Raw genomic sequence first — 26,030 nt, 5'->3', positions numbered from 1 at the left:
CGATTTTTGGACAGCATAAATGCCTAGCAGAAAAACCCAACTATGCTTGTAAAGAAAACAAAAAAAAATCACACAACAGTACTACTGTTAACAACACCTCAAACGCAGCTCTACTCCAACCATCGTTATAAAGCACGCCAAAATATATTCAAAGACCAACCAATCCGCTCTAGAATTGTGACAAACGACAGTACGTACTTATGCAGACGCAGCCAATCGGTAGTATTTTCCGAGTTTCGCTCTCCGTTTGAAATTGACGTGCTGGAAAAGGACTAGTTAAGACATTAAAGTTGAAGAAGCACTTTAAATTAGATCAATCAGCACTTAAAGTTATTTACGGTATTGTTATGTTGTTTTAAGTTGGTGGGCGATACTGTATTCTGTTTCATGTGGGTTGCGTTTCTCGAATTGCTTCGTATTTACGTGTTGGTGACTTCTACAGGTGAGGGTAAAATCAGTTGCATTGGAAATTTTCTAACACGTTCATGTGTACGTAGTAAGTTGAGCTATGCTGTCAACCACTCTGCTACATTTATCTGAAACGCGCAGGTGACGGTTTATAATCGTGATACGATTGTTTTTTTATGTGTAAGAAATGTCGAGAGTAGTAATAACGGTAGTGACAGCAATGATCTGCAAGAGTAGAGTTTGTTGGCTATCTTAAATGCATATATGCGTATACGGGGAATGAAGTGTAACATATAGTATGAACTGGATTGTGCCATTCTGCCCCCCCCCCCAAGCACCAGTAGAATTGAATTAATTTTATGATTTAATTTCCATTTGTAGAATTCCAGTGCGCACGCCTTTAAAATAAATTGTGTAGTGGGGTTTTTTTCCGAGTTCTAAAATTTACTCTCTTATGGCCAAAGCCGAAAGAAGAAGACTCTGACAGCACCAAGTACGGACTACTCCTTATAAAATGCTCCATTTTTTTGAAATAATCCTGGAAACCTGTAGTTTTCCGATTCATTTGGTTTGGGAGTTCAAGTTAGGCCCACAGCTTTATGGTCACAGCAATTAAGTTTGTTTATTAGTTATGATACATTTAGCAAAGATCCATCTGGAACATCCAATCAAAAGTGTGGTGGGATGCTATTATGTTGGGTATAAGCTTTATGAACTTCAGTGATCCATGCTGCTAAGTATCTGATCCTCTCCTTACGGGTGATGATGGGAGAGGATCAGATACTGCATTTCTCTCCAACTGCAAACGTTGACGAGAGGGACAAAAATCCTGAAAAGTGGGAATAGCCACCCAGAAATCTGGAAGCTAAATAACATTAAATGTGAATAATGTACAGCACGGACTTCCCCCATCTAGGAGGGTCGTCGTGGATACTAATCTATGTCAAAATGACGCAAAATTCTATTAAAACGATTGTGAAATCTGTATATTTTAATAAATGATACCGCAAAAACTTTTACTTCATAAAGTCCTATATTTTTGTTTCTGAAAAAAGGGAATTGTAACATATTTGTTCTCTTATGTTGACGTTTTCAAAATAATGTGAGATGGCTGGATTCAGAAAATCAAAAAGGAATAAATTTAGCATGAAAATAGGAACATGCCACCAAAAGACGTACACCATGTTTAGATTAAATCAAGCTTGAAAATACATACCTTCCAAATGGGTATGGCAACCTGTACTGAACACCTGATTGTTTGTTTATTACCGTGCCCACATTCTCTCACTAATAAAGTGTGTACAGAAAGTCTCTCTCTGTTGATGTAACTATATAGTTGTTTCTGGTTTGAAGGGTGATTTGGTCACATGATTAGTATGAAGGTCCAATGCAAACTTGTAATTGATTGTGGGTTCGTTATGGGAGTTAATACTACTGGTAGTAACGTTGGAAGCTGTGGCCCCTAACAAAACTGGCAGTGGTAAATCGTACTTTGCCACCGATATTAATAGCTAATCATATGGGTGGACTGGTCCATGATACCAGTTTCAGCAATGACATTTTCCAAACATGTCAAAGTAATGGATTGCACAGTAAGGAGATCCCATCTTTCCGTCCATTGGGTATATGGTAAGACAGTGGTTTTGAATATATTTTAAAAAGCGTAACGCTATGAGTTCTTATTAATGCTTTTATTAAATATCTTTAAAATATTTTTACTTTAAATGGAACATTGTTTGAAGGGTGAATTAAACATGCACACACCTTTTAAAATGTAAGCATTTTGATAACTGAAGGGGATAGCTGAAACAAGGTGCAAATGAAGGGTAGTTTGCTGGGTTTTTTTTTTACCTTTTTTATGACTGTAGGAAATTGAGGTGGACAAACTGAAGATGACTTTGTAGTCTTTTAAAATGTCATTGTTTTGGTGGCCTTCAGTTGTTAATCCTGTTAGCATTTGTGGTTTGTTCCTGAAAACTGGTAATGGATCTTGCACAGTAAAATAGAAATGTCTGCACAAAAGCTTTTCAAAATAGTTTAGGTAGTATTTTTGAAAGACATGTTTGTCTGGTTGCTTATTGAAAGACTGGGCTACAGTTTTATATTTTAAATGGAAGCATTGTGCTTGTATGTAGAAAGCTATTGCATGATATGCATTTTACTAAAAGCATAATGTTTTCTAGACTGCATTTAAAAATGCACTGAAAATAGTTCACCACCCTTTCTGAATAGCATTATGTAAAATTGCGTAAGAGAACATGTGACTGAATTTGCCCTTGTGTGCAAATTCAAGGTTGATTAACTACATCTTAGTAAGCTAAATCTCTGGTAAAATCTGTGTATTTGCATTGGGGGGGGGGGGGGGATTTGGCACTCTGTTGTTTCTTTCATTTACTTACTTACTTTACACTTTGGGTTAGTCCCATCAGGCCAGTGGCCTCCCTTTCAGGGGAGACCCAAGGTGGTTTTCATACTAACTAGGGAAATTTGGTTAAGACACAGGTGAACTTCCCCCTACACTCTTATGTGTGGCATGGGATCTTTTACATCCAGCTTGCACAAACAGAGGTCTTGATTTACGGTCTCATCCAAAGGTTGGCACACTCAGAAGTGCAGTTGTCAGTGCTGGAAAATTTAATCCAGGCTATCTTGGTGTGGGAATTGCTTGAAAGGTGAATAGAACTAGCTTAGATTTTGGGGGTTTAGGAGCAGCTGTGAGTTTTGGAGCCAGTGTTAGATAGGTAGCAGGAATTCTTTCTTTATGGGATGAAATTTTAAAGATACATGGCAGAGCAGTTTTGGGTTGAGGCATGTGCATACATGGATGATTGTAGCATATTTGCGTGCAGTATGGAGCTTGTTATTAAAATAGTGAATAGGACTGGGCCTAGAATAGACCCTTGAGGGACTCTCACTGCTACAGTCAGAGTAAGAGATGTGTGTTTTGACATTTCACAGCCTGTGTCTGCCTGTGAGCTAGCTGTTAAAACCAGGAGAGACCTGATGGCCCTTGCTGTAATGAAGATATCTTATTTAGAAGTAGTTCAGTTACAGTATCAAAAACCTTTGATAGGTGTAAGAATACTATGGTTACAAGGTTGCCATTGTTACTGCTTTGGTTTTTGGAGGTGGTGTAGTTAAGAAGGGTAGGGAGTACTGTGATGCAGACAACATCCATGCTACATGGTAGATGGTTATTTGAGAGAAAGTTAAGTTGTTTTAGATATTTTTTTTTCTAGTACTTGAGAAATGTGTGACCAGAGGGTGATGGACTGGTAGTTGAAGAGATCTGAGGAATTCCCTCCTTTTTATACAGAGGTAATACGCAAGATCCCCCCCCCCCCACAAATCTTCAGGGCATACTTTTCTTTGAGCAGTTAATTAGTATGGAGATGGGGGTTGGCCAGGGTGTCATCTGCAAGCATGACTTATTTTGCTTGTAGGTTGTCTGGGATAACAGTAGTGGGTTTTAGCTCAGTCTTTTTATAGTTCAGATGTGTATGGCTGGAAACCTATAGTTTGTGTTGTGCACATTCAAGGTTTGGGAGAGAGCTACAAACTTTTGTTTTTAGTATAGAGGTTCTAGTACTAATGAAATGTGAGTTGAATTAACCGTCCATGCTTGTGAGAGTTAACTTGGAGAGGAAGATGATTGAGCAGACTGACCTGGAATGAAGGACCAGAAAAAATAAAATAGGAATAAATTAAGTAGAAGTTTGTGTGATACATTATGTTGTCAGATTTTGATATTACTGGAAACAGAACTGAAGCTAACCCACTGAAATATTTATAGATGAGAAGCTCCAAATAAAATAGTCCTGTCCCATTGATTCATTAATTGTGTAGTTTATCTCTGGCTGTGGAGCTGGATTAAATGGTAATGTCTCCCTAGTCTGATAGGGGCCAGTTTGTTTAGAATATTTAGGAAAATAATGTTTGAATAGGGAGAGTGGTTCATCAAGTTGGGAAGCGAGTAAAGAGCTCCAACTTGACAGGTTTTAGGTTGGGGTTTAGAGTGTTTGCTTGGAAGGCGGACAGGTTGCATGCATAGGTTCATAGGTGTGTACTAGGCTAATGGCCCTGGAGCCTTTACAAGCCTAGCCCATAGGATTACCCTGGCATCGTGCCATTCTACCTTGGTTCCCAGTGCCTCTGTCAAGTATAGCCACTGGTGTGATCCCCTGAGTGAATTTTCTATTTCCCATCCCCTCATCAAGATTTCTCTTGAGGGCCAGTGAGGTGCTCCGCTTGACATGTATGGGGAAGTCTGTTCCACAGCATGGGTAGTCTCTGGGTTATGAACCTGTCATATTTTTGTACTAAAATCCCACTTTCCTGTAACAGCTGGTCTCAACTGAGACTGGCCCCATCATAAGTGACCACCACACTGGTCTTGATATAATTGGTAAAATGGCCATAGATGCACTAACATGTTTGAAAGTATGTATATACTGCTAATTATTTTAAAATGTTCACTTGACATGTCTAGGTCAAATGATTTAAACTGCAAGCTATGTGCAACAGATGGTGACCAACCTACTCAATGTTATACACTGCTGAAGTAGAAGTGACTGGAATTGTATTGACACACTAAATTTTGAATTTTGTTAATGCACTTTTCCTTTACCCACACTTAAAGACTTTCAAACTTCTGGTTTAGTAAACTGGGAACTCCTACAGCTACCCAGGAGGAAAACAAAAAACAAAAAAAAAATTCCTCTGACTCTTGAGATTTTTTTGGCCTGTTTCATTTGGTTTTCAATCACTGAACTACCACCTTAACTAAAAGTTACACAAGACTGCTCTTTTTTGTACTATGAGTACAATACTGTGACAGTAATTTACTCCCCACCATTTAAAGCATCAATGAATATTAATTCCCAGTACCTTGTCCAAACTGAAAATAAAATTCTATTATGTTAATTAAAAATGTGAAGTAGACAATGAAAGCCATGTATAAAAGCAATTCAGGATCCTTTAACACCTGATCACCTGTAATCAGACTAATTATCAATTAAAGATAAGTATTATAAGCAAGCAATACATGATTGTATTGTTGCAACTTGTGTGTAGTGATATGTTTTGTGATAACAAAAATGGCGAGGTTATCACTTCAGGTGTCTGGGAGTGAGCCTGTGGAAGTAACATAGCTTGGGGTGTTGGGTTCCAGTGTGTGATGCTAGTGTTTTTGCTGCATCTATGTGCTATGGAGATTGATAGAAGCCACAGAGGTTAATGACATTGTGGGTGGATTTGCTTGTTATGGTCTGCCAAACAATGTTGAGATTGCGTAGTGTTTCCTGACAGAAGTTGAAAGCCAAGAAAATAGTTCTTCAGCTTTATCAGTATAATTATCTCGCAGTATTTGAATTCCTATGTTCATTGGTTTTTATTGTAGATATGAGGATTTTGGGAGTTTTTGAATCCTGGATGATGCCTGGATGATGATAGGATAGAGACACAGGCTGCTGCTTTTGTAAAATATTGCCACTCTGCTTGCCCTATATATAGTTTTTGTCTTGCCTGACAACATTGAATTGAGATGGAAAAGTGTGTGTGGGTGTAAGCAGTGACAAAGCTAGCTTTGTGTGATAGTATCCTGGTGAGTGAGTTGTGAAGGTAAATTGTATTTTCAATTTTTAGTGGTGTAGGGGTAATTCTGCGGTGGTGCAGCAGTAGCGCTGTTGCCTCACAGCAAGAGGTTCTCCGTTCGATTCTCTGCTGGAGTGCCTTCTGTGTGGAGTCTGCATGCCCTCCCTGTGGTTAGGTGGGTGTTTGAAAGACATGCGTAAATGGGTGTGCCTTCGTTGAAGGTTGAACATTGAGCTGGCACCTCTGCGTTCGTGAAAAATCTGCCAATCGTTAGCAGACCGGAGTTCCGCTGTGGCGCCCCCTAACCGGGAAAAGACAAAAGACAACAGTGGTGTAGGGGTAATAGGAAGTTGTGGATGATGGTGGTATACCTAAGACTTGTGCATTTTAAGACCTTCAATTAAACAAAAAGTCTTGCAAGATGTGGCAGAGGCTCAAATGGATATGATGAGCAACAACTGTATGAAAGATCAGCCTGATAAGTGTGTTTGTAATGCAAAAGCTGAAACTAGACATTTCATAAAAAAAAAAAAAAACTGTTGTACGTAAAGGGTGGGAATAATATCTTGATACAGTGATGACTTTTGTAATGTCTTTAAATGTCCGTGGTCTCGCAGATAAGTAGAAATAGAGTACTGCACTGTATTGACAAATGTAGAGTGCAAATAGTTACATTACAGGAGACACACTTGGAACTAACTGAGCATGTGAATTTAATAGAGAGGTTTTCAGGATTAGTGTTCAGTGGAATACTTGGAACAAAGGAAAAGAGTACTTATTTTAATTGCAAGAGGATCTCTAAAGTGATAGAAAAGGATAAAAAATATGATGGTAGATTTGTAGTACTAAGGGGCTACTGGCAAGGGAGGAAGATTACACTTGTATGTATTCTACTTAAAACTGCTATAATGAAGCTTAAGGAAATTCTGGGAAAATATAATCGGCTTTCAGCAAGGAATATTACTTGTAGGTATGGAATTTGATTTGCAACAGTGAAGATGTGTCTGGGGGGCCCAGGAGGAAAAATCTAACAAAGGAGGGTATTTTTTTTTTTGAATAAATTTATAAAAATATTTTGCATGGAAGATGTGAATTCAGTATTTGTAGTTCTGAGTGAATTTACATATTCCACAAGATACAAAAACTGGGAGATTTACATTTCAAAGGAACATGTGCATTTAATTGAAGATCTTGATAAATACCTAATAACTATGTTTCTGATCATGCACCAATAATAACTAAAATAAGACAGGATAATGAAATAAAAATGAGACTCAGTGATTTTTTAGGAATGCAGAATCCGTGATCTTGGTCCTGTCCATTTCATAGGTGTGTATTAGGCTAATGGCCCTGGAACCTTTACAAGCCTAGCCCCAAAAAGTGCCCTGGCATCGTGTCGCCCGACGTTGGTTCCCAGTGCCTCTCAAGTAGAGCCACTACTTTCTATTTCCCATTTCCCATCCACTCCTCAAGATTTGTCTTGAAAAGGGCCAGTGAGGTGCTCTGCTTGACATGTATAAGAAATCTGTTCCAGAGCATGGGCAGTCTCTGGGTTATGAACCTGTCCCTCAAGCATGTTCTGTTTGATTGTGGTAATGTGGTTGAGGTCTCTGGAGTGTGTGGTGTGGAGGGATTTTGATTTCTTTAGCATTTCAAACAGCGGGTTAGACATGGCTTTGTAAGTCAAGCATAGATTTCCTTTTAGTAGACGATACGAGACAGAATAGCTGGAGCTTTTTGAGTCTGTCCGTGTAGGACATGTGTTTTAAGGCCTAGGATCCTCTTCATGAGGTACTTTTGTGGCTTTTCCAGCAGTTGCATGTGTCTAGTGAGGTACATGCCGAATGGGGCATTATACTCTGGCCTAATGAGGGAAGAGTAGAGAGAGATTATATTTCTTCCTGGATGCAAAACTCTTGGTAATGAGATGTGCCATATAGAAGGACTTTCTGACCACAGTGGCAATGTGCTGGTCGAAGGAGAGGTTGCAGTCAGCCTGTGTCCCCAGATCTCTTTTATAATGCCTTCAGTGTTCAGTGGGCTCCCATCAGTGTGGTAATTGGTGGGAACTGAGCTTTTCCCAAAAGGGATGGCAATTTATTTTTTGGCATTAAGCTTAAAGCCATGGTTTCGGCACCAGTCATTGGTCTTGGTGAGGCCTTACTGTAGGATGTCTACATCACTTGAGTTAACAGTGGCTCCCAGCTTGCAGTTCTCTGAACTTGGTCGGCCAGAGTCCCTCAATGTTGGCCTAGACTTCTGAGAAGTAGATGCCTAACAGGAGAGGACCCAGGACTGATCGCTGTGGGACTCCACTCATGACTGGTCTCAGTTTGACTTTGAGCCCAATACTTTGACACTGTGGGTTCTATGAGCTAATTTGCAACCCACCTAGTGATATAGGGGTTGATGCCTAGTTTTGTGAGTTTAGCAATAATTCGTGAGTGGGGAATATTATCAAAGTCCTTGGCCAGATCGAGGTGGGCTGTATGAACTGCCTTGCCCTCCTCCACACAGCTCTGGTGACTGACTCAAAGAAGTCAACCAGGTTGAGCAGGCATTATCAACCTTTCACAAAACCAAACTGCATGGGATCTAGAGTTTGGAGATTCGCTATAGCCTTGTTAACTGGGTCCATAATGATGCGCTCTATAGCCTTGCATATCAGACTCTGGCTAATGGGGCGATAATTCCTAGGGTCTGTAGTCACTTCCTCTTTATGGAGAGTGATGACTGTAGCAGTGCACCATTTGGTAGGGACAAAGCCTGAAGTGAGGCTGTGATTGAACAGGGCACACAGATGTGGTGCCAGTTCACTTTGTAGTTCATGTAGAACACATTCCGGGGATATTGTTGGGTTTCATGGAAGCTGTATTCTTGGCCTTGGACAATGCAGCTTTAACCTGTGCTGCAGTAATGCTGAGTGCCTGGCCCCTCCGTTACTGTGATTGGTCCTTCAGGGGGAGAGAGAGGGGTAAAGTTGGCACTGAATCTGTCTGTCAGTATGTTGGCAAGATCTGTTGGCTCTGTATAGGAGGCACCATTGTGCAGTAAGTCAGAGCAAACTGTTCTACTTTTCAATGTGATATAATTAACGAGAATCTCTTCTCTTTCCTGGGATAGACAAGTTGACGCCAGCCTCACACTCTCTCATTCTCCTCTGCTGGAATTTTCCTCTAAAGCTCAAGCTGCTAGGTGAACTCTGGTTGTAATTAGGGCTTGATGCTATAGACCTGAAGCTTTACTTTAGCCACATGTCTGTGGCATAAAATCGTCTTAACAGTGATTGAAAATAAGAGTGCAGAGTATAGTCTGAGGAAGACTACTTACAGTTACTATTAACTTTTTTTTTTTATTGCTTTATTGAAGTACTCCTACTTTTCTGTGAGTTTATGTACACTGTACTTCAACCTCTTAAGCTCTTACTTATGCATGTTTAGCTACAATAAAGAGAAACAGCAGATGTGTGCACAGTGTACTCCAACCTCAAGTCAACATTGCTTACCAAAAGCAAGCTTCTACAAATCCAACATAAAACAAAAGAGAAAAAAAATCAAATAAAACAGACCGTATAATGAATTATAGCTGCAGGTATAAACACTGCATGTACTATGTAGATGGCTAGAACCTGCAACAGCACTAAACAAATTAAGGCAAGCTTAAGTAAATGCACAGTACCTTCATAGCTAAATTCCATTGGTAGATAATTGATGGTAAAAAAAAATATACACACGCAGTTCTTGTGGCATGACCTATGTAAAAAGTCTTTCCAAGACAACAGCTAGCCAGTCGGAAAACACCATTACCTACAGATTGGACCTTGGTGGTGGAGGGATGCTTGCCTAACTAAGAACACTGTACCTCCGTGAACTAACATGTTGCTTAATACATACGATGGTAATATCTTCTGAAACGTGGCTGGAAAATGCCTTCAATTAAATTTAATCTACATGAGAAGTATAAAACCATTTGTGGTAGACAAATTAACTGCACCCATTTGAAATGAATGGGGAAAGAGTAGTTCAGACTGAAACCTACAAATTAACGTGTCAGGACTTGCTGTGTCTCCCCCTCCACCCCAAACTACACTGTAAGATAATTTTCATTTATGCACTGGTCTCCCATTCTCAGCTACATTCCAAAAATGTGATATGCATACATTTAAAAGTGCAATTCATGTGTTTTTAAAATCTTGAATGTAGTTAGTCTGTTATCTTTATAATTTCAGAAACAGGGCACATATTTGTTGGAAAATTGCAGTACTTTCAGCACTGCAGAAGCACACTTCCCTATGTTTCTCTGATTCTCCGTGCAAACCATGTATTTCTGTCAAAGTGCTTCAGAATGTGTCGACCTAATCTGTACATTTTGAGGGAGGTGCTGAAGTATAATACTAAAAGCTATATTCAACTCTTTGCTGTTTTTATTTATGGTCTTTCTATAGAATTGTTTCTTGTAACATTTTAACATGTTTACAAACGTTTTCACATGCAACTGGAAGCAGTATTTTGCTCTTAATTCACTTGTATGTGCTTGCATGCAATATGAAACTTTTGCACTGGTTTCATGCAGGTGTTTTGTGTCTTTAACATCCCATCCCAAAACACATCCCATCCCAACCCACATCATTAATGGACATGTGGTTTGTAGGCCAAGGCTGCTTTTTGCACAGTACTCTTATGTATATTCATTTTGTACATCATCGGCTAACCTTCTTTGGAGTATGGATATGTTTATAATGAATAATACTGTATGCATTTTTTGTGCCTCATCTAGCTTGTAATACAGTGTTGGTGGATGACACAGCACTAAAGACCTTATGCGTTTCTCTGCTTGTATGGAGAGTGGGTAGTTAGCAGGAAAAAAAGCTTTAACTACTGATTTTGCACAGTGTGCTGTGGTAATGAGCTCTGCTTTCCCCCTCATACCAGGTGTTGAAAGGGGTTTATCGGAATACTGTGATGTTCTTGGGCCGAATGTGTGTTTGTTTTTATTTTATTTTTTTTTTTATAGAGAAATGTGCCTTTTTGTAAGGATGGCATAATAGGCTTAGTCGTGGGAGGGTCTTATTTGAGTATACTGCTGTGCAAGAGGTACAGAATTGGGGTGTGTACGGTAGTTTGACAAATATAATTGTGTTGACTGATTTTCTTGGCCGTTCTGAATAGTGCTATCTAGGAAGAAAAGTTTCCAAGTTAGTGACTTATTGTTAGTTATTAAAGACTACCGAGACCTACAAATGCATGCAAGCAGAGAATTTGTGATGCACACACATAACAAGATTGCTTGTTCTTGGGGGGGGGGGGGGCAGAGCCTAGCTGGCCAACAGGGAGCAGTGAAGTTTCAGAGCTCCAAAAAGTAGTATAATATAGGAAAAGTTTATTTTCAAGTTTTAAAACGTCAGAAATCTATAGATAAACTACTAAACTACATAAATATAAATTCTGGTGGAGATGTACAAAAATTTTCCTGTCGGGTAACTTGGAAATGTATTAAATCACTGAAAATGAACAACTCAAGGAATTCTCACCCAGATGCTGCTTTAAAAAAAGAACTGCAACTGATAGTGGCGTTCGAAAGACATGCGTAAATGGGTGTGCCTTCGTTGAAGGTTGGGTGTCGAGCTGGCACCTCGGCACCGTAAAAATCTACTGCCATTCATTAGCGGACCGGAGTTCCGCTGTGGTGACCCCTAACTGGGAAAAGCTGAAAGAACAACTGATAACTACCTTACAGGAACCATCTTTGAAGATGGCTTACTTGGAAAATCTCAAATTAAATTTTCTAAAACAGGACGACTCTCTTAAGGAACTATTACAGCAACACCAGACAAAAAATAACTATAGAAACATCTCTAAATGACATTGAAGGGAGACTCTAAGCAGGAATTATTTTGGGATTCTTCCTCAAACAGAATACTTATCTGCTTAACAAAATAGATGACTTGGGAAAGGCGAAGCAAGATGAGGATCTTTGGTCTGCCTGAAAACACTGAAGGTGAAGATATTATCGCATTTTTAACAACCTGGATTCTTGAATTTAAGAGTGACTTACATTTGGAATTGAAAGGGCGCATAGAGCACTGAGGAAACCTGCCCCTAATTCAACAAATACTCCACCCAGATCCAGTTACAAAATTTTCATTTCTGGACAAGGAACTAATATTAAAATCTGCTTGGAGATAATCACCCTTAAAATACAATCAAAGGCCTGATAAGGTTTGATTTATGATTATTCTTCCAGAATACTACAACAAAAGAAAAGTCTGGCTAATAATAAAGCTGTTGAAACAAAACAACGTTAAAACACAGCTTGCCTTTCCAACCAAGAGAAAAATACTTTTTGCCAATGAGATGCGAACCTTATTGACTTAGAAGAAGCTACTATATTCATCAAAAACATAATGCCTATTCCAGAAGCAATAGAATGGATGGTCCCTACTCTTAAAAGAATAAAAGAAACATGCTTGGACTGATGCTTGAAAGAAGAAACAAAAACTGATTCCAAGATAGCTGTCCCAAAAAAAATAACTTACAAACTACATCTCTCAAAGTATCAACTAATATGGTGCATCACTTGTCATCTGTTTTTATTTTTAAAAAGCAGGATTTTTTTAAACAACTGAGAAACGGTTATTTATTCAGAATGTTCAAAAGTCCAATAATTCTTCAAAAACAAAGGTGGGTCAAGATGGGTTACTATTTATATTGTATATTAGCCAAACAAAGCAACATATAGCAGTAAGAGTAGTGTGTTGTTTTTTTTTTTTTTTTTTTAAAATGCTGTCATGGGGACTAATGCCTTCAGTTAAAGTATGCTATAAAAATATTCTGTATATCCTGGTTAATGGTAGCAAGCTCTTACTACCAATATCGTTATTCTGATTTAACTATGGTTAGTATGGCCGGTATTATGGCTACTAGTGCGATTTTAATCATTCCTGAAATGGTGTGCGTGGATACAGCTGTGTTTGGCGGCTAGTACAAATATAGCTTGATGGCATTTGTGGAGAGTATCGTGGCTTTGTTGCTGCTTGGTCGATCCTGATGTGTGCATGGTTAGATGTCATAATTTTTTGTTTTGTTTTTGTTAGTTTTTGCTGACTTGTTTTGCTTTCAGCTTTTCCCGGCTGTTGCTAGGCTGGGAGGGAATTCAGGCTTGGGGTTGCTAGTGAAGTGAAGCTTTGTTTCAGGTGCATCGCACGCCTTTGGTATAGTTCATACTTCTTAACAGTATCAGACGCTCCCAGGTTGCTATGGTAATGGTAACAGTGACGATAAACTTGACAGCTTGTGGTCACTACATTATAAGAAGTTATTTACTTGTATTAACTTGAATTGTAGTTTTTGTAGCCCATCTTGACCATGGGTAGTATGGTTACCAAGATAACCAGTGTTTTTGTACGTGACCTCAAAATGACCTGGTTAGAGAGACAGTGGAAGCCTGAACTTGAAATGTCACAGAATATAATCAAATACTGAACTAGCATTAAATTCATAATAGACATTCAGTTTATTGACACCGGCTTGAGTTTAGTAACATTGCCGTTTTTTGGCTCGTCATGAATGGCATACATTGTATTGAACAGGGGGGCATGGTGGTTTTCCTGTATAGCTGAATGTGTGTGGTGGGTCATGTAATTCCTTATTAGCTGACTTGTTTGCTTTCTGATCTTTTCCTGGCTGTTGCTGGACTGGGAGGGAGTTTGGGCTTGGGGTTGCTGGTGAGGCTTTGCTTTGGGTGCATCCCTCGCCTCTGGTGACTGGTTCGCAGATACACTGGCGGTGCTAAAGACGCTCCTAGGTTGCTATAGTAACGGGAACACAGCGATGATAATGCTTAACAGCGTGTGTCAAATTAACTAAGCTACAACAGGGAAGAAAAAGGAAAAAAAAAACCGCACACATGCATGATAGACTATGTAGCGTTAGATTTTTAGTAATCTGGACACAATGATATAGTAGTCACATAAATGAACCAGTCCGCTGAATGTAGATATTAAAATCTGGATCCAATAACTTTGGTTTTTGTATAGGAACACTACTATCTTGGCTTGTCATAGGTGACCTACACTACACAACATCAAAGGGAAGCTTGATTATTTTCTTACATGACTTGTTATACATTTAATTATATAATTGTTTTAACTTAAATTGTATTTTTTGTAGCCCATCTTGCCCATCTGTAATACTTAAGCGGTTACCAAGACAATTAGTGTTTTGTACATGACATCAAACTGATGGGGTTATACAAGAGAGAGTGGAAGCCATCCTATTCTGAACAAATAGTATTAAATTGACAATCACTCGCTTTGTATAATCAGCAAAGGATAAACTAATTACTTAAATGCTGACAATGAAATGTAACTTCTGACATATCTAGTAAAGTATTTGTATTATAAACATTGGATATAAATATCTATTTAGATTTAAGTCTTAAACTTTTGAAAGACTTAAGTAAGGGTGAAAGTTTTAAACAACTGTGTGCTACAATCTTTTACTGAGGATTTATATATGATGCTTCCACTGATGGCGCTGAGATGTTCTGATTTGTCAAGGTATGAGTGATAATCTGATGGATTTAGGTTTATCCATCAGATTAGGAATGATTTTCATTCCATGGCTAGTGTGAATCTTAGTTTTGTTAACATTTATTAATTTAAATTTTTTTTTTTTTTACAAAAACCTTTTTAGTGTGCCTTGCCAAAATATTACTTTTATTGGTAAACCTTCAAAGTATAATATTGATGATTTCCTTTAAAAGCTCAAACCTATATACTTTATAGTTATCAGAAGAAAATGTTTACTAGTCGCATTAAAACAAAAAAATACATAGTTAAATCCCTAAGATGGATTTAACTATCTTTAAATACCAATGGCTTAAACAATCCTAGCAAGAGATCAAATCTCCTGAAATATTTAAAATTTAACAAAGCACAAATTGTCTTCCTTCAAGAAACTCCTTTCAAAACAAATGACTACAAATGGAATCCCAAGGAATATATAATATTGGCACAGTCCACTTATAAAACAGTCAAAAGGGGTAACGGTGTTATGGAAAACAAAAGTGATTAACCCAGAAATCATTTATAAGGATGAAGATAACCAAGGCCTTATGGCATTTGTGTCTTTTGGCTTTTCCCGGTTAGGGGTCGCCACAGCGGAACTCTGGTCCGCTAATGATTGGCAGTAGATTTTTATGTGCTGGCTTGCCGGGCCTAACGCACACCCTTCAACGAAGGAACGCATTCACGCATGTCGACACAGAAGACTCTCTGAGAATCGAACGGGCAACTTTTAACTGTGAGGCGACAATGCTATCACATTGTAATGGTGAAATACAATAGATTAAAACACTTGGATTTCATTTCCAGTAACTATAAAGGCAACTTAATATTAGGAGGAAATTTTAATTGTATATTTGATGCTTCTGAAGCTACCAATAAAGAACACCGGGTACATCTACTGTATCGAAAGCTTTAAACAAGTGGGTATTATCATTTCATCATGAAGATACTTTAAAATTTAAAGAAGATAAAGCTTTATTGTTTTCCCATCAAGATCACAGTACCCAAACTAGAACAGATAAAATATTTACTGCCCACGACTTGCACTCTCTAAAATCATTAATTTCTCCATTACTCTCTGCCCCATTTCCAGACCAGAATTCACTGATAAAACTTCAAAATGGGTACAAACCATTAATCTCTAACTCCAGAATTATAGGTTCATGGGTAGGTACTAGGCTATCGGCCCTGGGGCCTATACAAGCCCAGCCAAAAAGGTACCCTGGCTTTTGCCACCCAAGAAAATTATTTTCCTGTGCCACTGTCGAGCAGAGCTACAGAGGTGATCCCCGGGGTGAACTTCCTATTTCCCATCCGATCATCAAGGTTTTTCTTGGAGTGCTAATGAGGAGTTTTGATATAGATGGGTAGTTTATTCCAGAGAATGGGAAGTCTCTGGGACAGGAATCTATCCCTCCGGCATGTTCTGTTTATTGTAGTGACAAGATTTAGGTCCCTAGAGCGTGTAGCTCGGAGGGATTAGGATTTCTTTAAGTGGAGCATGTCCAACAGCTCTGGGTTTGACACAGTTTTGTATGTTAGGCAGAGTTTACCTCTGAGTAGGCGATATGCGACGGAGTAAAGCTGGAGTTTTTTGATACGGTCTGCGTAGGGCATCTGTTTGAGGCCGGTAATCATCTTTCCGGTTGTTGTAGATGTCTTGTGAGGTACATACCAAATGGGTCTGAGTGATGAGTAGAGGGGAACAATGACCTCCTCCTTTTTTTTTTGTCTGGATGAGCCACCTTTTGTGATGTGTGCCACGTAGAAGGATTTCTTGACTACTGTGCCGATGTGATTATCAAAGGAGAGACTACTGTCCACCTGTGTCCCAAGGTCTCTTATCACACTTTTGGTGTTAAGTATACTACCACCTATGTTGTAGTTCATGGGTACAGAGTTTTTACCAAAGGGGATGACAGTGCACTTTTTGGCATTGAGCTTGAGGCCATGGCTTTGACACCAGGCATCTGTCTCAGTGAGGCCCTTTTGTAGGATGTCGTTAGGAGTTTCGATTTATGGCTCCTAGTTTGCAATCGTCTGCGAACTTCGTTGGCCAAAGACCTTCTGTGTTAGCCTGAACTTCAGAGAAGTAGATGCCAAACAAGAGAGGACACAGGACTGAACCCTGTGGTACTCCACTTGTCACTGGTCTGAAGTTGGATTTGGAGTCTGCTACTTTCACAGTGTGGGTTCTGTCAGTGAGCCAGTTGGCAATCCATCTTGTGACATAGGGATTTATACCTAGTTTAGTAAGTTTATCTATAATTCCAGAGTGGGGGATGGTGTCTAAAGCCTTGGCAAGATCTAGATAGGCTGTGTGAACCACCTTACCCTTGTCTACAGCTTTGGTGACTGCTTCAAAGAAGTATATTGGGTTTAGGAGACATGATCTGCCTTTTACAAACCCAAACTGGGTGGGATCCAGAGTTTGGAGATTACCAATGTCTTTGTTTATAAGTTCCATGATACGTTCCATGGCCTTGCAGACCAGGCTCGTCAGGCTAATGGGGCAGTAGTTCCCTGGGTCCATGGTGGCTCCCCCCCCCCCCCTTGTGGAGTGGGATAACCGTTGCTGTGCGCCATTTAGCAGGCACAAGGCAGTTCGTTCTGTAGTTCGTGTAGAACGCAGCCTGGGATGTTGTCTGGTCCCATGGATGCTATGTTCTTGGCTTTGGAGAGTGTGGTTTTTACCTGTGCAGCCATGATTACAGAACTTTGCATTCTTCCGGTATAGAGAGGGGTTCAGTGCTAACCCCCTCTCACCCCGTAAAGAGCCCATCTGCCAGGATGTTGGCAATATCAGTTGTCTGTATATTTAGTGCCATTGTGCTGTAATTCAGAGCAGATCTGAGTGTTGCCATCGAGTTTCTTGACATAGCCATAGAATGCTTTGTGGTTGTCTTTTGAGAATCCATGGCGGGTTTTTTTTTTTTTTTTTTTTTCTCTTCCCGCAACTAGCTTTGGAGGATTTTATCAAGGATCTCTGCTTCTTACTGAGGCTGACTAGAGAGCTCCTCCACTCATGGGATTTTACTCTCTTGCAAGAGTTTCTTCCTTCTGTTGTACAGTTTGTTTATGGCAGGGGACCGCCAGATTGGCTTCCTTTTTTTGGAGGAAAGCCTCTTGGTTCTGTTCGGGATAGCACGATCCATGCACTCATCTAAGTGCTTATAAAGTGCAATTGTGTAGGATTCGGTAGTCGTAACTGTATTGTCCATCTGCATGGGTGTCATGAAGTTCACCACTTCTGTCTTAAGAAGCATGAAGTTGGCTTTGGAGAAATTTTTTACCATGGTTTCCTTAATGGGGGGGGGGGGGGGGATGTGGATATCTAGGGTAATTAGCTTATGGTCTGATCGGACCAATGAGGCGTTGACTTCAGGTGTGGGACACCAGTCACTCATATTGGTAATGACTAGATCTAGGATATTGTTGCCCCTGGTGGGGGTGTGGATAAGTTGATCTAGGGCATTGGAGTTTATGAATTCCAGAAAGCGTTGAGCGAAGGAGTTTGTACGCGAGTAGTTTTCCCAGTTAATGGTGGGGTAGTTGAAATTGCCCATTATTAGGGCGTTTTGGTTGAACCCTAATATTTTCCAGTATATCAAGAAAAGAGGAGTGGGAATCCCTGGGGCATGGTGGGTGATCTGTAGTAAGCTACAATTTGGATTGCAGTTTTGCCCAGAGTTAGTTGCACTTGGATAACCTTGGCTGCATTATGCTGAGCAACTAGCCTGGAGGTGTGGATATCCGTAATGAATATGGGGACACCTCCATGTTTGGTGTTCCAGTCCAGGTTACATGGCCGAAAGTGTAGTATGAGTTATAGCCTGGTAATGCAGGGGTGCTCTCTGGAGCCTTGAACCAGGTCTCAGTCACTGCACAGATATCAATGTTTTCCATTTTAAGGAGCGCCTCAAGTGAGTGCATTTTGAGATTTAGACTTCTAGCATTGAGTAGCATCACCGTCAGTTTTTGCTTGCCTGTTCCTGTTATGGTGGTGAATTTGTCATTTGAACCTTGCCTAACTCCAGAATTCCAGCATATATAACTAAAATTAAAGAGTTCAAACACTGGCTATTATCTGAAATTAGAGTTCTTTGATATTAACTACACAGAGATAAATTAAAGTAATATGGGACTCATTAAAAGCTTGTATATATGGCAAAACCGTAACTTGTGTATAAAAAAAAAAAATCAGAGAATGGGCTTCTGAATTATTAGATCTACAATCCAAACCTTTGTCAGTAAAAGCTGAAAAAATCAAGACTATTTGGAGATGAAAAAGAAAGTAGAAGTCTTGAACAATAAATACAACTAAATTCTAACACACAACTAGTTTATCTCTAGAAAAACTAGAAATTAATACTTTGGCCACTTCTCCCAAATATCTACATAATTTCTCTACAAGAATCGAAATACTTTTAATGTTTTTTATTAGCTTTTGATTGTATCTTTCATGAAAAGAAAGGGGAAAATTAGTCTGATATAGTAACATTCTTGATGCCTATAGAAATCACTATATGTAACATTTCCAAAAAGAAAATATACATACTGATCAATTAAATCCTATATGAAAAATGTTCCAATATTAAAAAAATATATATTAAAACTAGATCTCAAAGCACTCCTATCCTACAAAGGGATTACAGATGCAATAAGCGGGTAAAAATAAAGCTCCAGGTATAGATGGCATAATTATGGAAATATATAGACTTTTTCCTTCAAAGATACTATTCCTCTTCCATAAAACTATTCGAAATTCAGTCACAAGCTTTAATTCCACCCTCTTGGAGATGTTCCTTAATCACACCAATCCCAAAGGAAAACAAATCTCCAAACCTCTGTACCTCATATAGACCTATATCATTATTAAATAATAATTATAAAAGTTAATATTGTCATAAATATCTTAACAGAATAAGAATACCACTATCCGAAACAATAATCAGACAAGCTTTATGTATTCTAGACACAAACATGACAATATTAAAAGGATAATTTTTCTTATGTTGACAAAAAAAAAAAAAAAGCTCTTAATTGGCTTAGATATAGAGAGAGCCTCTTCCCTAAATTGGGACTATATCAAAATCCTAAAGCTATTTGAATTTCCGGCATCCTTTATTCATCTCCTGAAGAATATATATGCCAACAATTTAGCATATGTCAAGTTGGGTCCTTTTTACCTCTGAATCTATACATATAACAAAAGGCACTAAAGAAGAATATCACGTCACCAATACTATTTGCTCTGGCTATTGAAATATTGGCAAATTTAATTCGTAACCATACACAAAATCAAAGGACTATATGTTTATGAACAATACAATTCTAAAATAATGCTATTTGCTGATTATATTGCTAACAATGCAAAAAAGACATTAGCAGAATTAGATATATTTAAAATGGTTAGCGCTTTCATGCGGGTAATCCTCGCACTTCTTCAGACCATTTGACAAACCAAGCACATCCAGCATGTATACTTGAGTGTCAATCATTCAATTAAATGCATCAATCCATTATCCAACTAAAGTAATAAAACCCTTGTAAATACAAATCTTAAAGTAACCAAAACCACAACTACAGATAAATAAATACTTATGTAGTATGTAAAATGTATATTTACTTTACATTGTTAATAAATAAATGAATACTAAGACATATATAAATGCTACACAATTCATATAGTGACCACAAAACTTATATATATAAATATATGATTAATTAATGCAATTTATATACTACTAAAAATTTATCTTAACAGAGCCTTTAATTTTAAAAGACATTTTATAGAACAGGACTCATTGAGACCTGGGGGAACCAAAGCATTAGTTTTTAGCTGCCAAAGCAGCTCTTGTTCCTCTAATAACAAATTCCAAGGTCCTCCTCTAGGATCTTTTGTAATTTTTTGAACTATCATAAATAAAAATTTGCGATTACTATTGTCAAGTATGTGTTTGGCAAGAGCATTAGCAGTATTTTTCTTAGAAATAGCATATAAATGCTCATAAATACGTTGCTTAAAATGACGTTCAGTCTTGCCAAAATAAAAAGCATGACATATTTGACATGCTGCCAGGTACACTACTCCTTCAGACAAACAGTTATATCTATGATTAATGTAGTATTTAACGCCTCTTATGTGAAATGTGGTCCCAGTTTGTATATATTTACAATAATTACAGTGACCACATTTGAACATCCCACTGTTAGGTTTATATTGTTTCAATGGGCGTTCAAATATTGTCTTCAGGGAAGGTACCCTTTTAAAGACCATTAAAGGTTTTGTTCCTAAAATGTCCGCACATTGAGAATCCTGCAAAATCAATTCCCAATTGATATTCAGAATGTTCCTAAATTCTAATACAAGTTCATTTATATGGTGTTATTAGACTGGATCTGTAATTAGTAATACCAGATGGAACAATCACATTATCACCTAAAGTATTTGCAACATCCAAAACAGGAAACAGTGGGTTAAATAAAGGGGCCAACATACCATTTTTTCTCTTATGTTGAATTTCTTTTCTAAGATTAAGGACCATGTTATACGGATAATCCCTATTCAAAAACATTTGTTCAAGAAATTGACATTCTTTCTCAAAGAGAGTCTTCAGAACACATGCGTGATGCACGTACAAGTTGTCCCTTTACTATGCCACGATTTTGAAAATAGGGATGGTGGCTAGTGAAGTGTAGGAATGAATTGCTGTACAAAGGCTTTCTAAAAATACTAGTGACAAAACGATTCTTGGAAACATCTTTGTTGATTAAGATGTCTAAAAAGTTAATAGATGTATAATCCAAAGTAAATGTAAATTTAAGAAAGGAAGTCAATTCATTCATAGTTTTAGTTAAATCATGAATTTGTGCCTCATTGCCCTTGATGACCATAAAAATGTCATCTTGGTACCTCGTGTACCATATCACAGTTTGTTGAAATAGGGCATCCACAAACAAGTAGGAACGTTCCCAAAATGCCATAACTGTATTCGCGAAGGAACCCCCACAGGGGGAACCCAACGAGACTCCAATTTTTTGCAAATATATCTTATCTTTGAACATAAAATAATTATTATTCAAGACTTAAGTCCAAAAGACTAATAAGTAAATCTATGTCCTGACCTGGATATTGTTTAAGCAAGAGGAATTCCCTTACCCATAAAAGACCAGTATCTTGAGGAATAACAGTATACAGATTACTCACGTCAGCGGTAAGGAACATATAATCCTTATCAAATGGGATAGTGTTAAGATGTTTTAACACATGCCAAGAATCAACACAAATTTGTACCTCTGTTTTAAGAATTTCTTTCAATTTTTTATCTATCCATTTCGCACAGGCGTAGGTAATTGACTGCCGACCATCAATTATAGGACGAAATTGTAAGTTATGGATCCCCTTGTGTATCTTGGGGACCCCAAATAATACTGGAATAAGAGGAGCTGGCATAATTAAATAATGGTACAAGTCCAAAGTGAGACTTCCCTCAAAGAACAGATCACTTAAACCATTTTTAATTCTAGTATATGCCTGATTAAGTGATTTATCAGGCAAAAAAGACCAGTCTTTACACTTCGTTTCTGGGTGCCAAATTGCAGCCATGTCCTTATCTGTTAAGTAGATAACTTAATGGAGTAAGGGCAAGACCATAGCAGCAGTAACTGAGTCACCCTGGAATATCCCCTTTTAAATTTTTATCCAGAAATAATAATTTGTCCTTTTGTCATGGCTTGACTGCAAAGTGTTTTGCTACTGTTTCATGGTCGCTGTAAGTTATTGATTACTGAAGGGTGTATCTTATACATTTTTAAGCACTTTTATCCATGAATGTGGGATACTATCAAATGCTCTGATTATAGTCTATCCATGCCATACTTAAATTCTTCCCCTTGTTCTCCATTATGACTTTATTTAATAGATGATCCTTTGTTCCATATGGCTTTCTTTTATTACTCTCTTGTTCTATTGCCATGGTTGAGTTTTCTTTTAAATGGCTATAAACACTGTCGGCATCAATTCCAGTGTATAGTTTTATACATTGTTGGAAGTTATTGGCCTATAGTTTTAGGATAGCGTGTTGGCTCACTTAAGTAGGAGTATTGTTTTTCCTGTTAACCAGGGTGCACACACAGAACTCTTAATCTTCTCTAAATCTTCATATAGAGATGTTAATGCTTTTAGCAAGAAGTTTGGTACTGCATCTGGGCCTGGGGTATTCCACTTAGGAGCTTTGCTTTTGCTTCAGTCCTTTGCAGATATTTTTAGTTTATTTGCAGTAGTGCACAATAGATCCTGATATTTTCTGATACTGTGCATTGCTTTCGTCACATCTGTCGAGTATTTTTGTTGATCTGTTTCCTCTTCTAACAGTGACACTTGGGTCTTAATTGCTTTATAGTTTTCTGTATTCAATAGTTCCATGATGGCATTCTATTTCTTCCCTTTCTTTCCCTTACTGCCCTGTGTTTTTGTGCTAAGACTTCATCTGTGATGTAGCTGCAAAGTGATGCATGCTATTTACTTATGTTACACGACATGGATCTCTATGGACAGTCCGAATTACTGTGTTCATTTGTTTTGTCAAACTTCTAACTTTTTGGGTTTTATCAACTTCCTGTAGTCTCCTTAATTGATCTTAATGTATCTGTCCATTTCTATTAAATCAAGCAACTCCTCGCTTGGATCATTTTTTTTATAAATTGAGTGGTTTTCTTCATTTCCTGCAGGCCTTCTTTAGAAGGTTCCAGAGCATCTTCCTGTGCTACGTTCTTTTCAGTTTCATCCTGTCCTCCATTGCTCATCCATATGGGAGCTCACTGGGCTACACTAATCTACAGCATTGACTGCATCAGAGTTAACACAATTTCCTGTTCTTCTCTTGCTGTGCGACTCCAACTGAAAGTTTGTACTGGTTGCCTATGGAATGCTCCAAAGTATCTTCATATGGCAACTGATCAGATGTTTCCCACTCCACTGATTTTTCTGTTTAATTTGGGGATCCATTGCTGAATCCAGCTGTGATGTTATCTGAATTAGCTTTTCTACATTAAATCCTTCTCTTAACAGGTAATCCAAAACCTCAGTTTCTATTAGTTTAACTTCTCCATTACTAATCCTGTCTTGTACTTTCCTCTTGTTTTCTTATTGTTTTGTATTGTATTGTAAAATTTTCCATGTCTGAATGCCTTTGCCTGTATTTCTCTCCAAATATCTTTGGTTCACAGGTAGATACCAGGGCCTATATAAGACTAGCCAAAAAGGTACCCTGGCTTTCGCCACCCAAGAAAATTAATTTCCTGTGCCCCTGTCGAGCAGAGGTGATCCCTGGGCTGAATTTCCTATTTCCCATCCAATCATAAAGATTATTTATTTTTTTTTTTTTATCTTTTTTTGCCATCTTTTTATTTGCTAACTAGGTGCTTTGTTTGATATAGATAGTTTGTTCCAGAGTATGGGAAGTCAGGAATCCATCCCTCCAGCATGTTCTTTTTATTGTAGTGACAATGTTTAGGTCCCAGAGCATGTAGCTCTGAGGGATTGGGATTTCTTTGTGGACCATGTCCATCAGCTCTGGGTTTAACATATCTTTGTATGTTGGGCAGAGATTGCCTCTGAGTAGGCGATATGCGACGGAGTAAAGCTGGAGTTTTTTGAGGCGGTCTGCGTAGGGCATCTGTTTGAGGCTTGTAATCATCTTTGTGAGGTATTTCTGTGGCCTTTCCAGTTGTTGATTTCTTGTGAGGTACATACCAAAAGGGGCATTGTACTCCTATAATGGGGGTCTGTGTGATGAGTCGACAGGAACAATGATCTCTCCTTTTTTTTTTTTTTTCTCCCTCCTTTCCTTCCTGGATGAGAAACCTTTTGTGATGTGTGCCACGTAAAAGGATTTCCTGACTACTGTGGCGATGTGATTATCAAAGGAGAGACTACTGTCCATCTGTGTCCCAAGGTCTCTCTCACACTTTCGGTGTGACTACGTAGGCTATGACCTAAGAATTTTTACCAAAGGGGATGACAATGCACTTTATGGCAATGAGCTTGAGGCCATGGCTTTGACACCAGGCATCTGTTTCAGTGAGGCCCTTTTGTAGGATTTCCACATTGTTAGGAGTTTCGATTATGGTTCCTAGTTTGCAGTCCTCGGCAAACTTCTTTAGCCAAAGACCTTCTGTGTTGGCCTGTACTTCAGAAAAAGTAGATAACCAAATAGGAGAGGACCAAGGTCTGAACCCTGTGATACTACACTTGTCACTGGTCTGAAGTCTGATTTCGAGTCTGCTACTTTCACGGTGTGGGTTCTGTCAATGAGCCAGTTTGCAACCCATCTTGTGACAGAGGGATTTATACCTAGTTTATCTAAAATTCCAGAGTGGGGGATTGTGTCTGAAGTCTTGGCGAGATCTAGATAAGCTGTGTGAATCACCTTACCCTTGTCTATGGCTTTGGTGAAGCTATTAGGTTTAGGAGACATGATCTACCTTTTTTACAAACCCGAACTGGATGGGGTTCAGAGTTTGGAGATTACCAATGTCTTTGTGTATAAGATCCATGATGATGCATTCCATGGCCTTGCAGACCAGGCTTGTTAGGCTAATGGGGGTGGTAGTTCCCTGGGTCCGTGGTGCCTCCCCCTTTGTGGAGTGGGATAACCATCGCTGTGTGCTATTCAGTGCACACAAAGCCTGAGTTGAAGCTATGAACGTAGTGCTTTGGTGGGGTGCCAGTTCATTCTGCAGTTTGTGTAGAATGCAGCCTGGGATGTTGTCAGTTCCCATGGATGATGTGTTTTTGGATTGCGAGAGTGTTTTTTACTTGTGCAGCCATGATTACAGGAACTTTACATTCTTCTGGTACAGAGATGGGCCATTTAGGGGGAGAGAGGGGGGTAAAGTTAGCACGATCTGCCAGGATGTTGACAATATCAGTTCTGTATATTTAGTGCCATTGCGCTGCAACTCGGAGCAGATCTGAGTATTGCCATTGAGATTCTTGACATAAGCTATAGAACGCTTTGTGGTTGTCTTTAGAATTGGTGGTGATTTTTGTTTTCGTAACTATCTTTGGAGGATTTTACTGAGATTCAGACTTCTCATTTAACCAAAAAACGGAAGGACAAGGACCGACACACGCGGACCGTGGTTTCGGCTGAAACCACGCCTAGGCCTACTGCGAGTGTCTCTGTCTTGGCTGAAACAGAGTCCCTTGGTACTTCCAACCTTCGAAACCGCACAACCGACAACCTCGGCACCGGAGGCCTCTTCTAAGTCGGTTATAGAATTTCCCTCAGAAACCGGTGTTCCGGAAACATCCGACACCATTTCCCTAGACAAAACTACGCCAGCATGTGGAGCAGCCAGGCCTCCTGCATCCATGTCCATAAAGGCATTCACAAGGGCTAAAGCTGCTAAACTGCCAAAATCTCTGCCTCCCAAGGCTATTCCTCAGGGATCCACT

At 38.9% G+C, this 26,030-nt stretch overlaps 1 protein-coding gene across 1 annotated transcript in view; it reads left to right on the top strand.

Annotated features, from left to right (window-relative positions):
• The first annotated feature begins 210 nt into the window (after positions 1-210).
• Positions 211-26,030, top strand: part of ECT2 (epithelial cell transforming 2) — a 1,537,379-nt gene continuing 1,511,559 nt past the window's right edge. Inside the window, exon 1 of the mRNA XM_044070772.1 lies at positions 211-442. The gene's annotated coding sequence lies outside the window, so the exon portion shown is untranslated. The remainder of the gene's footprint in view (positions 443-26,030) is intronic.

Source organism: Protopterus annectens, chromosome 4.part1 (genome assembly GCF_019279795.1).
Source record: "Protopterus annectens isolate FY-2018-M chromosome 4.part1, PAN1.0, whole genome shotgun sequence".
NCBI lineage: Eukaryota > Metazoa > Chordata > Ceratodontiformes > Protopteridae > Protopterus > Protopterus annectens.
The sequence above is the reverse complement of the archived record's forward strand: the minus strand, read 5'-3'. Positions and strand labels throughout refer to the sequence as shown.